This window comes from Protopterus annectens, chromosome 3.part0 (assembly GCF_019279795.1).
Source record: "Protopterus annectens isolate FY-2018-M chromosome 3.part0, PAN1.0, whole genome shotgun sequence".
NCBI classification, from domain to species: domain Eukaryota; kingdom Metazoa; phylum Chordata; order Ceratodontiformes; family Protopteridae; genus Protopterus; species Protopterus annectens.
In genome coordinates, this window is record NC_056731.1 from 1,293,722,455 (window position 1) to 1,293,736,835 (window position 14,381).

The window sequence follows — 14,381 nt, forward strand, 5'->3', positions numbered from 1 at the left end:
TCCCTGCGAGTGTGGCAGGTAAAACCCATAGTTTTCTAGCAAGATCTAAGACTAGTTCAGTGAGAAGGACATTTTTAGTGCAGTACAAGGGTGAGTCAGCAAAACCCAAATCAAGCTTTATTGTTAACTATCACAATTGTGGTTCCAATCATGAGTCTAAAAGAAAAAAATGCTTAGCATTTGGTCAGCAATGCCATAAGTGTAAAAAATGGAACCATGTTTAAATGTTTTGCAAATCAAGTAAACCTCATACAGTTATAAAAAAGGTCACTTAAAAAATAAGTTGATCATATAGAGAGCTGCAACCTTACTTTCTATGTACATGGTGCATCAGTAATTGGTGAAAAGGTTGATGCAGTAAATTTGTTGGCAAAGAACAAAGTGATTTGTACTGTCCAAATCAATGGAAAATCCACCGAGCTCAAAGCTGACACTGGTTCAAAGTGGAATGTTATGTCATCAGACACATTTGCTAAGGTGAGAGCTGGTGAGCAACTTAATGTGGCCAGTTGTGCAAAACATGTTTCTTATGGAGATGAAGAAATTCAAACCAAATGCTCAGAAGTACTTTCATGTTATTTGGCTAGGAACTGCTACAGCTTGCTAGTCTATGTAGTCTGAAGACTTGCATAGTCATTGTCTCAGAGACAGTTTGAGAATGGATCTGCTTTCCTTTACCAAAGAAGTTCATCATATAAGCACATGTCTCAGTTCTAATTTTACTGAAGTTAATTTCTCAGAGCATGCTAATGTTTTCTATGTCAAGTTAGGCACACTTCCAGTTGTGTATTCTATGAAGTTAGACCCAGAGATCAGTCCATTGTTCAGGCTGTCAAGAAAAGCTTTAATAGCTTTGCAGAATAAAGAAAAGCAATGGTGCAGGAAGGTGTGATTTGTCCAGTTACCGAACCAACTGAATGGGTATTGTCCATGGTAGCAGCCCACAAAAAAGTCTCAGACAAAATCAGAATATGCATTGATCCAGGAGATTTGAACAAAGCATTAAAGAGACCACATCGTCCTATGCATAAAGGCAAGGAAGTTACAGCCCTAATATCAAATGCCACTATTTTTGTCTGTCTTAGATGCAAAAAGTTCATTTTGGCAAGTGTTGCTTGATCACAGATCTTCACTACTGACTACATCCTGTACCCCATTTGGAAGATATAGATTCCTTAGGATGCCATTTGGAATAAATTCTGCAAGCGAAGTCTTTCTGCGTGCAATGGAGCAAATGTTTTCAGGTTATCCTTGTGCCATAATAGTAGATGATTTATTGGCAGGAGGCAGTGGTGAAGCAGAGCATTGCAGAAACCTTAGGAAACTTTTAGACAGAGCACATGAAGGGAACTTGAAACTCAATCCTCTGAAGTGCAAATTCAGGCTACCAGAAGTTACATATGTAGGTCATTTATTTACTAGCACTGGCTTGCGACCAAACCAATCCAAGCAAGCAGCCATTGTTGGGATGCCAGCACCGGATAATGTTCAATCTCTACAATGTTTTCTTGGCATGGTCAACTATTTAAGCAAGTTTATACCAGACTTCAGTGAGTTGGCAGTGCCTTTGAGAGAGCTGATGTGCAAAAGTATTACATCGTCTTTTATGGACCAGCAGCAGAGAGTATATGAAGACTTAAGCAGAAAATTGCCACCCCACCTAAATTAAAATACTATGATGTCAATAAACCAGTAACTCTTTCCTGTGATGCATCAAAATTTGGTCTTGGTGCAGTTATTCTTCAAGAAGGCAGACCAAAAGCCTGTGTATCTAAAACTCTTACCCAAACTGAAATGCAGTATGCTCAAATTGAAAAGAGCTTTTGGCAATAGTATTTTCATGTTCAGCGTTTCATGATTATATTTATGTTTGAGCTATTCAGATTGAAACTGATCACCAACCTCTAGTCACTATTTTAAAGAAGCCTATGCATTTAGCTCCAGTGAGATTACAAAGAATGATGCTCAGATTGCAAAGGTACAACTTCTAATTGATCTATACAAAAGGCAAACTTTTTTATCTGGCTGATACCTTATCCAGATCACCCAGAAATACAACGGAACAGTTTAATGCAGATAATTTTGACTTTGATGTCATGGAAGTGTACAATTTTTCCACCACAAGACTTGATGAGCTGAGAGACTGATCCAGTTTTGCAAAAGCTCAACCACTTCATTAATGTTGGATGGCTGTCAAAGCAATGCAGTGTACCACCTGACATGCAAATTTATTTTCTTTACAGAGATGAGATCTGATGGAAGATGGCATTATTTTCAAAGGTCCTAAAATTTCTGTTCCTACTTCCTTACAACAGGAATATATCCAGATTTTGCAACATGGTCACCCAGGTTCCAAATCTACCAAAAGAAGGGTGAGAGGACTAGTATTTTGGCCTTCTATAGCAAAAGATATTGAAAAAGAACTTTCTTCTTGTTCAGTATGCAGTAATACTAAACCACATTTGCAAAAAGAACCACTTCAGCTAAGTCAAGTTCTTGAACTACCTTGGTCAACAGTAGCCATTGATATTTTCGAGTTGAACAATCAGCATTACTTAGTGTTGGTAGACTCTTATTTAAACCAGTTTGAGATTGATTTATGACCTAACCTAAAGTATACTGCTGCTATCACCAAGTTGAAATGTCATTTCTCAGTCCATGGTATTCCACACAAAGTTACTTCTCACAATAGTACCCAATTTACAACTCAGTTGTTTCAGAAATTTGCAAAAAAATAGGACTTTGTACATGTTACTAGTAGTCTAGAATACCCACAGTCAAATGGACCAGCTGAACATGCAGTACAGAGTGGAAAGTAATTACTAGAATAGTCAAAGTGTGATTATTTCGATGTCACCTGCTCAGAGACTTCTAGCTAGGCAAACTAGGACAATGTTGTCTATCAGTTCCTGTTTGTTGAGGCTTAAAGCAAAGAAAAACAGGAAAAACAAAGCTTAACTATTCAGAAAGTGTTTTCTCCAGACATCCAGCTATGACACCTCAAGCAGATTTCTTCGTCTGTTGAAAGCAGAACCAGTGAGGATAGAAACTGCATAAGGTTTTGACCAGATTGGTCAAGTAACAGATATATGTGCTGAGCTGAGATACTGCTTCGTGGAATCTGAGGGTGTGGAGTACAGGAGAAATCATAGACATCTTCTTCCTGTATCAGAATCAATATCGCAGCATTGTTCCTGTGATACAGACTCTAGATCTCAGAGCAATCCAGACAATGTTCCTGTTGCAGAATGTGTCTTAACTTCTACATCCATTCCTGATGAAGTTCCTGATATTCCAAAAGTTGAACATTCAGCAGACACAGTCCCAGTTGCTAGAACAAGTTCTAATTTCTATGTTACATGATTTGTTCATATTTCCAGACCTAGTGTGAAATACACAGCAACCTGGACATACAGTAATGGTCTATATGTATTTATTGCTGTATAATTGCATGGTAATGAATTATTTGCATCAATTGCATGTCAATTAATGTCGCCACTAATGCATGACTCATTTCTCAAAGAGGGAGGATGTAGATTAGTGGATTAGTGTGTGTGTGTGTGTGTGTGTGTGTGTGTGTGTGTGTGTGTGTGTGTGTGTGTGTGTGTGTGTGTGTGTGTGTGTGTGTTATACCTTTAAAAAGTGTTTCAAGGACAGTACATGCATATAAATAGCAAGCACTTGCTAGCTTCAGTGCTATTTTGAGAGTGCCACAATAGAGTGAGCATGTTTGAGTGTGACAGCTAGTTTTTTTTAAAGTTTATCTAATTTAAAGTTATTAAGCCTCAATCCTGATGTGTTTGCACATAATAAAGCTGCTGTTACAGAAACAACAAAAGTTTGTGTTTTATCCTAACCAGACAAGCGATAACTTCTTTTGCGATTATACCGTAAATGTGCAATCTAGTCTTTTAACTTTAATAATTCAAAGTCTATCTTCTGTAATTACTGAGTTTTCATGGCTGTACATATTACTTTCAAATCTCCTTTAAAATATTCCCTGTAGACAAATACGGCCATAATATCCAAAGTGCTCAACCACAGATAATTAGTAAGCTCTTTTTCTAGACAAAACAATGATTCTGTCTTACAAAATTAAGGGGCTACTCTCCTTTGCTTAGGAATGGTTAGGAAAATGAGAAATGCAGGGGAGGAGGACAACTTTATAACTGCCTAGTAATCAATCAAAGCACAAGTGCTATGTAAAACTTGGGAAACTAAATTAAGAAGCATTTATAACATCAACCAGTAGCCTATCCTTTTGCTACTATATCCACTAGGACTAGTAAAAGTGAAGCCTATATTCTCTCCATCAGTTATTCTTTCCATATCACATAGCTGTAAATTCAGCACACTGTTTGGAGCAATCTTCTGAACTTTGACAGTGGGATCAATATCTGGGTATCTCCTATCCAAAACAGGAACATGCATACCATTAAAATCTCCTGCTATTATAAAGGAACTGTTTGAATCTTGATAGTTTTCTAACTTAAAAAATAAATCTGTAAAAAAACTAAGGTGAGTCTTCATTCAAGCACATACATTACAAAGAAGAAAGGGGATAAGTTATCAGTTCCTTTTAAGTATTGTCCACTTTCCATCATCATCTTTCATAATTTCCTGGACTTGACCATTAAGGCCTTCTCTAATACAAATAGTCACCCCTCTTTTACAAGAGACTGATAAACATGAATAGGTGGAGAGCCTCTAACATCATTTTGTTGTCTTGCAGCAGATTGTAATTTAGGTCCAGAATAATTACGTGGATAGTAATTTAACTTTTGACCAATATGTATCAATGGTAATAAGAAAGTCCTTCTATATTGTACAGCTTATAAACAAAGTGATTGTGTCTAGATCTAGGGATGTCATTGGCCCCCTTCACTCACCCCTCATTAGGCCTGTCATTGAATATAATACCGCCTCTGTCATGTGTCTGTCCAGACACATGCAACAACTGAAATGCCTACAGAAATACCTTGCAAAAAGGATACAAGGCCTAGAAATGCATATCCTACATGGAATAACACAAATCCCTGTCGCTATACTCTATATATTGTAAACGGCTAAGAGGTGACCTGTTTCTGGCAGACAAGGCATCCTCTGATCCAGTACTGATGGATTTACTCCACATCAGCAAGTCAAGTATGATTAGAAGTACTCAAAGTAAGATCTAAACCTATTCTTCAATAGCAACAGAAGAGTTGGGAGGGGCAGGTTTATCTCACAGAGGATAACACTGATCTGGAACTGACTCCCCATTGAAGTAAAATAAAGCTCAACCCTGTGCAACATTCAAGAGAAACTTGGATGTATGGATGAGAAATGGAAAATTTATCCCAGGACTGTACCCTAATGGAGACAGGCAGCTGCTAAATCCTTTATCCCATGCATTGGTTCACTCATAGTATCTCTGGTATGATCCTAGTTATTCTCATATAAAATAATTGACCATGGGATGGGTGAGCCAAATTTAACAACAAACACGATAGGTAAATTCAAGCACCAAAAGGGAAATTGGTTAAGCTTAAAACTGCCTGCAAAGGCAGCTAGCCTAGTACTTACCTATGAACCTATGAGTCTATGTGTCCATACTCCACACGGTAGTTGTACTCATCAGCTCTTCTGTTATCTTACTACCACTGCTATGTGATGCTGGAAATGGCTGATGATTTCCATTATAAACAATCAGGACTGCCCCTTTCTGCAGCCAGTATAATGGCTAAGTGTAGTAGAACAAAGATCCAAAGCATTTAAAGTTTCAGATGACACAGAATGGAATTTCCCAGGAAGAGTATAGCACTTAATCTGCTTGTCACTTGGTATCTTAGACAAAGAAGTGGAGGGTAAACTAGTCTATCACAACAACCTCTGGAACATTTTCTAGGAAAAATGAGACTTTTTGAAAATGCAGCTATAACAAGATTAGTGGTTCTACTATAGACTCAGAATTATGCCAAGAGTCTGTCCATTTGATACTTCAAACAGCCAGGAATCTAAAAAAAAAGTTAATATACCCTTCCAATGACAAAGGGATGTGTCAGAAAATACTGCCCTCCTTTATACCATAATGCCCAGAGAAAAGTCCTGGTAGAGATGAACTGAGCAGTTCTCCATTTTGTGCCTTGCTGAGAATCTCCTCCTTATCAGTTAAGTTAAGTAGCTTAAATATCACTTGTCATGGAGACTGAATAGGTTGGTGGTGGTGGCGAGACACAGTGAACAATGAACTCATTCAATTATTATTGGATGTGTAATGTTAAATGCTTTAATTAAGTTTATTTGGAGGTAAGTAACCAAATATTTTGTATATTGATTCACTGAACCCATCCAGCTGGGTTATTCAATCTAGAGCAATTCTTTAGATCTCCTAGTTTAACCCTTAAACTGGTAATAACAGATGATCGTTGCTGGGCCTAGGACTAAGTTGAATGGATGCACTGTCCATTCACAGTAACTGATGATTCAAAAAAAACTGAGTTTTACAGTGATTGTTCTATTTCTTCCTGATTTAAAATGACAGATGCTTTATAGCAGCAGAAGCCTCCAGAAACATGTTTACAAGTGTGGTTAGAGTGTCTGGTTTTCTTTTCCGGCAAGCTGGATCCCTCCATTGTGGCACCAGAACAATGCATTGTATGGTTCCCATCGGAAGACAAAGGGACCATCTTAGTAGTATTTATTCTAAAACTAGAAGATAGTGAACACACTAAATAATGCAGTCTAACAACAAACTGTAGAAAATAATTGTTATGAAGATGTACAAACTCAGCCACTGGGGATGCACAAGCCAGTGCATTTCTTTGTGCCAGTCCCAAGCCCGGATAAATGGGGAGGGTTGTGTCAGGAAGGGCATCCATCATAAAACCTCTGCCAAATTACTTATGCGGAGAACATTTCATATTTCCATACCAGATCGTTCGAGGCCCGGGTTAACAGCGACCGCCACCAGTACTGTTAGCCAACAGGGTGCTGGCGGAAATTGGGCTACTGTTGGCCAAAGGAGAAGAGGAGGGGGGAGGCATGCCCAAAGGCAGGAAAAGAGGAGGAAGGTTAGGAGTGTAGTAGTGAGGATAGGAACTTTGAATGTTGGCAGTATGACTGGTATAGGGAGAGAGCTAGCTGATATGATGGAGAGAAGGAAGGTTGATATATTGTGCATGCAAGAGACCAGATGGAAGGGAAGTAAGGCCAGGTGAATAGGAGGCAGGAAGAGAGGAGGACGGTTAGGAGTGTAGTAGTGAGGGTAGGAACTTTGAATGTTGACAGTATGACTGGTATAGGGAGAGAGCTAGCTGATATGATGGAGAGAAGGAAGGTTGATATATTGTGCGTGCAAGAGACCAGATGGAAGGGAAGTAAGGCCAGGTGTATATGAGGCATGTTCAAATTGTTCTATCATGGTTTGGATGGCAGGAGAAATGGGGTAGAGATTATCCTAAAGGAACAGTATGCCAAGAGTATTTTGGAGGTGAAGAGAGTGTCTGAGAGTGATGTTTATAAAGCTTGAAAATTATGGTGTAATATTGAATGTTGTTAGTGCATATGCTCCACAAGTTGGGTGTGCAATGGATGAGAAAGAAAAATTTTGGAGTGAGTTGTATTAAGTGGTGGTGAGTGTACCCAAGGGTGAGAGACTAGTGATTGGTGTGGACCTCAATGGGCATGTTGGTGAAGTGAACAGAGGGGATGAGGAAGTGATGGGTAGGTATGGTGTTAAGGAGAGGAGTGCAGAAGGTCAGATGATTGTGGATTTTGCAAAAGGGATGGACATGGCTGTGGTGAATACGTATTTTAAGAAGAGGGAGGAGCATAGGGTGATGTACAAGAGTGGAGGAAGATGCACACAGGTGGATTATATCCTATGTAGGAGGGCCAGTCTGAAGGAGATTGGAGACTGTAAAGTGGCGACAGAGGAAAGTGTAGTTAAGCAGCATAGAATGGCGGTCTGTAGGATGACATTGGTGATCAAGAAGAGGAGGAAGAGTGTAAAAGCAGTGCCAAGGATTAAATGGTGGAAGTTAAAAAAGGGTGATTGTGAGGTGGAGTTCAGGGAAGAGTTAAGACAGGCACTGGGAGGCAGTGAAGAGTTTCCGAATAGCTGGGTAACTACAGCAGAGCTAGTAAGGGAGACTGCTAGAAAGGTGCTTGGTGTGACATCTGGACAGAGGAAGGAGGACAAGGAGACCTGGTGGTAGAATGAGGAAGTACAGGAGAGTATACTGAGGAAGAGACTGGCAAAGAAGAAGTGGGATTGTCAAAGAGATGAAGAAAATAGACATGAGTATAAGGAGATGAGATGCATGGCAAAGAGAGATGTGTGAAGGCTAAGGATAAGGTATATGGAGAGTTGTATGAGAGATTCGGCACTAAAGAGGGAGAAAAGGACCTGTACCAATTTGCTAGACAGCGGGACAGAGCTGGGAAAGATGTGCAGCAGGTAAGGGTGATAAAGGATAGTGAGGGAAACCTACTCACAAGTGAGGAGTGTGTGTTGAGGAGATGGAAAGAGAACTTTGAAGGGCTGATGAATGAAGAGAATGAGACAGAGAGAAGGTTGGATGACGTGGGGATAGTGAATCAGGAAGTGAAACAGATTAGCAAGGAGGAACTAAGGACAGCTATAAAGAGGATGAAGAATGGAAAGACTGTTGGCCCAGATGACATACCAGTGAAAGCATGGAGGTGCTTAGGTGGCAGTGGAAGTTTTAACCAGATTGTTTAATGAAATTTTGGAAAGTCAGAGGATGCCTGAGGAGTGGAGAAAAAGTGTTTTGGTACCTATCTTTAACAATAAGGGTGATGTGCAGAGCTACAGTAACTACAGAGGGATAAAACTGATCAGTCACAGCTTAAAGTTATGGGAAAGAGTAGTGGAAGCTAGGTTAAGAAGGGAGGTGATGATTAGTGATCAGCAGTATGGTTTCATGCCATGAAAGAGCACTACAGATGCAATATTTGCTCTGAGAGTGTTGTTGGAGAAATACAGAGAAGGTCAGAAGGAGTTGCATTGTGTCTTTGTTGACTTAGAGAAAGCATATGACATGGTGCCTGGAGAGGAGTTATGGTATTGTATGAGGAAGTCGGGAGTGGCAGAGAAGTATGTAAGAGTGGTACAGGATATGTACAAGGGTAGTGTGACATTGGTGAGGACTGCATTGGGAGTCACAGCTACGTTTAAGGTGGAGGTGGGATTACATCAAGGATCAGCTCTGAGCCCTTTCTTATTTGCAGTGGTGATGGACAGGTTGACAGATGAGATCAGACAGGAGGCCCCGTGGACTATGATGTTTGCAGATGACATTGTGATATGTAGTGAGAGTAGACACCAGGTTGAGGAGACCCTGGAGAGGTGGAGATATACTTTAGAGAGAAGAGGAATGAAGGTCAGCGGGGCTAAAACAGAATATATATGTGTAAATGTGAGGGAGGGTAGAGGAATGGTGAGGATGCAGGGAGTTGAGTTGGTAAAGGTGGATGAGTTTAAGTACTTGGGATCAACAGTTCAGAGTAATGGTGAGTGTGGAAGAGAGGTGAAGAAGAGAGTACAGGCAGGGTGGAATGGGTGGAGAAGAGTGTCAGGAGTGATTTGTGACAGACGAGTACCAGTAAGAGTGAAAGGGAAGGTCTACAAGAGGGTAGTGAGACCAGCTATGTTATATGGGTTGGAGATGTTGGCATTGACGAAATGGCAGGAGTCAGAGCTAGATGTGGCAGAGTTAAAGATGTTAAGATTTGCACTGGGTGTGACTAAGATGGACAGGATTAGGAATCAGTATATTAGAGGGTCAGCTCAGGTTGGACAGTTTGGAGACAAAGCAAGAGAGGCGAGATTGCATTGGTTTGGACATGTGCTGAGGAGGGATGCAGAGTATATTGGGAAAAGGATGCTAAGGATGGAGCTGCCAGGTAAGAGGAAAAGAGGAAGGCCTAAGATAAGGTTTATGGATGTGGTGAGAGAGGACATGCAGGCTGTTGGTGTGAAAAAGCATGATGCAGAGGACAAGAAGAAATGGAAACAGATGATCCGCTGTGGCGACCGCTAATGGGAACAGCCAAAAGAGAATGATAATGATGACTGCAGAATTTAGAAACTTTAGGCACCAGAGCACAGAGCTATAGAATCACTCTGCCACCATACTAATAGACAGCATTGTCTTCTGCTGCAGAAGATCATTTCATAATTAAATGCATACAAAGGTAATATAGTGTGTATGTGGACAAGCAGAACATGCATCTAAAAACTTCAAACCATATTGTAAGTTTTGCAAATCTCTTCAACATCAGTTGTATGTCTCTGTTGAAAAGAATGAAAATGTTGAAAAGAAATACTGCCTGGTGATGGTAAAAGGGGAGAGAGGAAGATGTTTCTGTAAATGAAGGAGATAAGATAAAACTTTGTTTGTTGTGGGGGAAAAAACGGTTAAAAAATCTGTGAATGAAAGGTACATAAACCAGGTAGAATTAAATATGTCACTTAAAGTAATCAAATTACAGAAAGAAAAAAGGTCTTGAAAGACAAACTAATGTAAAAAAAGTAAAGGAAACATTTTTCTATCATTTTACTTAATGTAAACTGTGCAAGTAATGAAAGCAGAAGAATTGCTGTGGTGCAATGGTGTAAACAGTTAAGACATGACATAATATGTGTATTAGATACTCATTAAATAACACATCAGAAAGAACACTTAAAATGCGTATTGGGGGGAAATTATAATCTGTGTGGGTAATGATTTATATTCTGGAATCATAATGTTGCGTAAGATGAATTATATTACAATATATAAACTTATTATTGTTCGTCTAGGAAGGTTAGTGATATTAACTTGTAAAGAACAGGTAAAAAGACTTAAGTTAGTCTTGCATTTATAGCAGGTACTAAAAGAACATAACTTTTTATAGGAATTAAAAAATATATATTTGAATCCTGTCATTCGTATAGAAATCTTTTGAAACATTGGTTGTGACATTAAGGAAAGAAAAAGAAAGCAAGATAGAGGTTAAAATGTGTGTATACACAGGTAGATAGATAGATAGATAGATAGATAGATAGATAGATAGATAGATAGATATTAACATTTATTTATTGGGCCTGTCTAATTAGGCACAGAGCTCCTCTTCAGTGGAGGTCAAGGGGGAAAAGCTCCACACAAAGTACATACAATACATTTACAAAAGGCTATAATAATAGTAACACAGGTGAGTACATGTCTAATAAACCATTGCTAACAACTATTAGTTAAAGGTTGGAAGATAAATAAATGCATGTTAGAGCAATGAATAAGAAATCTTAATTATTAACCCAAAAGAGAAAAGAAATGAAATATCTTGATCATTAAGAGCAGCTAAATAGAGCTATTGCAGTACAGAAATACCTTGTTTGCAGTGTACATTTTACAGGCATGGCTGAAGGGATTAAATAATCAGCAAAAGAGAGATAAGAGAGTAAGATACACATGAACAATCAACAGCAAATAAGTACTGAATCTATAGTACAATGTCCATTAATGACATTCGTTTCTAAGTTTAGACTTGTATACAGTGTTCATGAAGGACTAATTGGCTGCCATTGTTGGGGGTAAGAGAGAAGCATGGAGTAGTTTATAAGGTTTAGAAATTGGAGGTAAGTAGATAGCAGGATATGGAGTTATGAGAAAGAAGAGCAGGTTGTTAATTACAGCAGAATGTCAGTTATTAGATGCAGATATACTGAGATGAAAAATAGAAGAGAATAGTGAAGCAAGTGTGTTGAGGTATGTAGGAGAGAAGGGTTAATGGAGGGGTAAGAGAACGGTATGTGGGTGAGTAGTTAGAAAAGATTCATAGGTAAAGGGCAGGTAGGCAGAAAAGAGTCAATTAAAGAATCTTCATAAAAATTGTTTTGTCTGGGTGGATATTTATTGAATTTGCAAGATGTGAGTAGGTATTTATGGCATTTGGAGGCTGAAGTTTGGTGGGTGTTAATGAGATGAGGTATTACCTTGGTGAATGGCATGAATGTGACCATGTAAACATCAGATGGTATTTAAGGTATTATTTAAAGGTTAAATGTTATGGGTTTGCTTTAGGGTGAGTAGCATGGAACTGCAGATTTTAGACACAAAAGAGGAGTAGAGGGAGACACCTGTATAGTTATTAGATTTTCTGACAAGTAATAGGGTTTTTTTTCTGTGGAGTTGAGGGTTCTGTTAGTGGAGTATTCATGAATGATGTAGCTGATGTTTACCCATTTATCTGATTTGTGAAATAGGTTGTGTGCAATGACTAAATGAGAGAAGGTTAGGATATTTTAAAATTCAGTCTTCTGAAGTTTTTTAAGAACTAAGCAGTTATGAATTTTTTTACAGAGTATTTGAGCAGTGATGTTTGCTATTTTATTGTTGCAGTTTTTGACTAGGTGGCATTGGGTAGATTGCAGATTTATAAAAATTGGAGCACTGCATAGACATGCACAGGTTAGTTAATTTATGGCCATTGTTTTCCTAGTGTCATCTGTAAGGTAGGGAGTTATCCTATAGTGGGCACCATTTTTATTGCTTATTTTACAGGCAAGTCAGTTTCAAATTTTCATTAATTATCATTCCTAGAAATTTTGTATGGGTTGCTAGTTGGATTTTGTGACAATTGGGAGAGGTTATATTGAAGAGATTCTTTTGGGTAGAAAAATACTTGGGAGTAAATATAGGTATCTTAGATTTGGCTGGGGGGGGGATTAAGAGTGACTGTAATTCATGGAGCCAACTTTCAATAAATAATAGGGATTCTTGGGTTATCCATTGCAGTGTTTTTCCAGATTCTTGGCAGACCAGATTGAGACTGAGTCATCTGCATAGTGAATGAGGGTAGTATATTTTCTGGCAATGTGGCGGTTGTTTTAAATAGGTTGAAAAGGATTTGTCCCAGATTAGACCCTTAGTGGACACCCACTGCTGCAGTTAAAATAAGGAGATTTCTGTTTGCCATTTAATGGCCTTTTATGGGCCAGTGAAATAACTGGGACTTGTGGATTTTAGTAGGCTACAGCATTTTAGAAATGTGAGCTGAGATAGCTGGTAATGCTTTCCGAGTGATTACCTAGAGAGGAATTTGGTTGAGTAGCCTGCCTTGGATGAAGGAGCTGATTGACTAAAGACTAGAATAGTTTAATGTTGAATCAAGTAGAAATTTATAGGTTTGAGTAATTTGTTTTTGTCTATTTTGATTTGCATTTAGCCGAGTTTAACAATATACCATATTTCAGTAAGTTCATTTCAGTTTTAATCTTTTTCTAGTAGTATCGAGCCCTAACCATTTGATTCATTAATCATTTAGTTTGTCTCAATAACTATTGAGCTGGACTAAATTATATTGTTTTAGTCCTGATACTGGACAGTTTGTTTAAAATATTTAGAAAAGTGATGTTGAACAAGGATGCTTTTGCATCTAGTGGGACAGATTTTTAGGTTTAAAATTCTATTGTCTATCTGGAAGGTAGACAGGTTACGTATGTTATTATATTAATGGAACTTATGGACGTTAATATGCACTTTGTCAGCAAACGTTGGGAAGTGGGAGGTGGTCATTTAAGTGAGTGAGATTATGGAAATAATATTGCTTGGGGTGTTAGTCAAGATCTAGTTTAAAGCAGATGTTCTCTTACTGTTTTTATTGTATCTAGTTGGTGTAGAGATTAACTAATACAGGCCACAGAGGTTGATGGCATTTGTTACGCTTGGCTAACCAATAGATTGAAGCTATGGTTAAAAGTAAAGTAAGCTGATAGGTATACTTTAAACAACAAGAACAGATAAACATATGAAATAATAAGGTTACCTATAAGAAATTACTATTACACTGCTGAAATTCTGCACTACAAACTTATTTTGCACTACAAACTTTTTTTACTACAACATTTCATACTGGTTCATAGCTAATCGCCTAGCCCAGAAAAATAACTCAGCTGGGAGTTCGAGAAATAAATTTAGGCATCATTAATAATGACTAAAATTACCATACAAGAAATTAACTTGATGTTAGTACATAATTTTAACTAGCTGCGATGACCATATTACTAAATCTGTAGCATTCATACTATGCTATGCCATTCATTTAATTCCACAATATGGCATCCATTATATAAAAATAATAAAAAAAAAAAAATATATATATATATATATATATATATATATATATATATATATATATATACATAATATGACTATGACCTTTAAGGAGAATTGAGGCGAAAATTCTTAGAGATGAATATTATTCACAATATTAATATAAAATTAATATATAAATTATATACATTTTTTTTGTGTTACATAGCTAGAAGAGAGATTCTGTCATCTAGTTAAACTTTTCAATTTAAGTAGACATCTAATCAAGCACATGTCATTAAT